This window comes from Silurus aristotelis (assembly GCF_946808225.1).
Source record: "Silurus aristotelis genome assembly, chromosome: 2".
Classification (NCBI taxonomy): Eukaryota; Metazoa; Chordata; class Actinopteri; order Siluriformes; family Siluridae; genus Silurus; species Silurus aristotelis.
In genome coordinates, this window is record NC_139575.1 from 35,521,451 (window position 1) to 35,524,953 (window position 3,503).

Genomic DNA, 3,503 nt, shown 5'->3' on the forward strand with positions numbered 1-3,503 from the left:
AGGCCCTTAACCGCTCAGTTGTATAAATGAGATAATTGTAAAGTGCTCTGGATTGGATCATCTACCAAAAAAAAAAAAGAAACACATAAATAACATACTATACAATTGTGTGCCTCTGACTTTGTGGGTATGGTTTGAAGGCTGGAAAAGTCACGTGTCCCAATACTTTTGGCAATACAGTGTAGTTAATATTTGGAATGTACCAAAATCCCTCGTCCTGTTTTTTTTTTTTTTTTTTTTATTTTGCCGGAAAGACACTGGAGACTCCTTCTACAAAAGTGAAATAAACATCTCTTTAGAGAAAATGTCACTTTGTCCACTATTGTTGTTTTTTCCAACGATGAGTCAAACATAACTTTAATTGATACAGCTTTTAAAAAGAGCGTAGAACGGATTCAGACAACGTGGAATCAAAATGTACCAGATCAGAAACAGGAAGTGTCGTTTCTGCTTGTAAAATCCATAAAAAATGCCTGCAAAACGCAAAAAAAAGAGAGCAGATTCAACGTGTAGCATGAACGACCCTGTCATCATGTCCGCATTCCTCCCTACCTCTTTTCCTCTCTCTCTGTCTCTCTCTCTCGCACGCACTCGCTCTTCATTTGGCAAGTTCTTAAACAGGCCGAATTGAAGCGAGCTGATTCTCTGCTTTGATCGTGATACTTGTTGTAAAAGAGAAGGGGCTTGAAGAGAGCGTTTGGCTACAATTGACTGCTACAATTAAGGGATGATCAGAGGCCTGGCGAGCTGCACTTAGCGCGACATCTACATGTCAGTGAGTTTTTTTTTTCTTTTTTTGGGGGGGGAGGAAGAGAGATATGCGGCAGTTTTTCTTTATTTCTATGCGCCTGGTAAACTGTAATTTGTGGGGAGTTAAGAAAGCGCAATGGAGAGGAGCAGAGATGTGCATTACCATGTGAAAGGAAGCAATCAGGGGACCACTGCTGAGTCTATTGTCCAGAGAGACTGCTGATCCTCAGTGAGAGAGAGAGAGAGAGAGAGAGAGAGAGAGAGAGAGAGAGAGAGAGAGAGAGAGTAATGGAGAGTTCTCAAAGGGATGATGTGGGGTGTACATGTGCATTTGTCTAAGTCTTATCAACCTAAAATGCTAACAACACAATCTTCAAAAGCAACACAATCGCTTGGTTTAGTTTTTCTTTTAAACGTGGAATCCAATTAATCAATCATCAATGATGAAGTCTGTGGAAGGGTTTAAAAGAGAGATGCGAGTAATCCAGATACAGGCAAGGGTCAAAACCAGGACGCAGGAAATAACACGATACATAAAAAAAAACATGCATGGAAATGCTACTTTAAGAGACAGAAGGATGAAATGAATTGCGACTGGTAAGAACCATCCAGAAACCTGGCAAACTTTGTGTCTAAAATTGATTTACTCAACTTTTTTGTCCACCAGTTTTTAAAAGAGGATTCCAAATAGAGTAGAATTGCCTGATTTAGCCTCTGTCCCGAAGACTTTCCTGTGGGGGAAAACCTCCTGATGTTACCAAACACTAATTCTGGCTCCAATACAGCAAAACAAACATCTCACCACATCAAAAATTATACTTTTTTGTTTTAAATCTGTTTATGTTGGACTATACCTAATGCCATCTGGTTAATATCCGATGGTTAATATGGTTAGCAATTATCTATTGACACAATCTATGGACAGAAGATTACTTATGGACATCTGACCTTGAAATTCGCATGTATTTTTACTGTTGTAATAAGCTCCACTCTACTTCCCACTTGGGAAGATGTTCCACTAGATATTGTAGAGATTTGTGTGAGATTTCATTCAGCTTAGTAAAGTAGGTACTGATGTAGGTGAGGTGAGGAAGCCTGGGGTGCAGTCAACATGAAAAATTCCTCCCAAAGGTGTTTAATAGGATTGAGTTCAGAGCTCTATAGCAGATCTTCAGTCCAACCGATGTATCTTCATGAAGCAAACTGAGGCAAAATTTAATGCTACAGCATCCATAAACAATTGTCTTGCCTTCGACTTTGTGGTAACAGTTTGTAGAAAAAAAACGCATAGCTGGAAAAGGCAGGTGTCCCAATACTTTTGGCAGTAAGGTGTATTTTATGGCGACTGAACCTTCAGCTATTTTGCATTTCTGTGTTTTTTTAATGTCGTCTTCTTTACCGTCTGGTAAACCGGGTTTATCAGGACGTCTGAGGAGAGTCAGGAGTTTTTCCTCCACTCCAGGTCTGAGAAAGGCCGGCTCGGTGCGCCCCTGGGCCTCCTGTGAACGAGGCATGTAGGTGAAACTAATGCTGGAGATGTTTGATTCATCAGGCCATATTGTCAGCGGCCCGTCTGATTGTGAGCCGTCATGCAAGCAAGAGAGCGCCGCGTAATCACGCCTATTTATAGTTTAGCAGGCTTCACCAAAATCAGCACAAACCTGACGGCTGAAAAAAGAGGTGGCGGGCTATGTACGCGCACACGCAAGCACCCACGCACGCACGCACACACACACACACACACACACACACACACACACACACACACCGCAAACTAAGCCTGTACACAACTTTCACACAAACAGAACCTAACTTGATCCTGCGCACTTAGTCCACCGCTCACACACACACACACACAAACCACTAACCTGAACCTGTATTCTATAAACTGTATATAACCTCTACCCCTAAACACACACACAAAAACCTGAAACTGTACATAACCTCCACCCCTAACACACACACACACACACACACACACACACACACACACACACACACACACACACACACAGACACACACACAGAGACACACACACACACAAACATAAAACTGTACATAACCTCTACCCCTAACACACACACACACACACACACACACACACACACACACACACACACACACACACACACACACACACACACAGAGACACACACACACACACACACACACACACACACACAAACCTGAAACTGTATATAACCTCTACCCCTAACACACACAGACACACACACACACACACACACACACAAACATGAAACTATACATAAACTCTAATCCTAACACACACACACAAACTTGAAACTGTACATAACCTCTACCCATAGCAGACACACACACACACACACACACACACACACACACACACACACACACACCTGGATTTGTACACTATTTACTATTAGCTATGCAAACAACCTGTTGGTGTGTGTGTGTGTGTGTGTGTGTGTGTGTGTGTGTGTGTGTGTGTGTGAGTGTGAGAACCCAGTCAGGATGATATGGTATTAATACACCTGGTTTTTTTGGCAGAATTCTGAAATGTGATGGACGGTAACAGGTGCACAGGTACAAATACTGTAACTCATCACCCACAAATGGACCGTCCACACACACACACACACACACACACACACACACACACACACACACACACACACACACACACACACACACACACACACACACAAACCTGAAACTGTATATAACCTCTACCCCTAACACACACACAGACACACACACACACACACACACA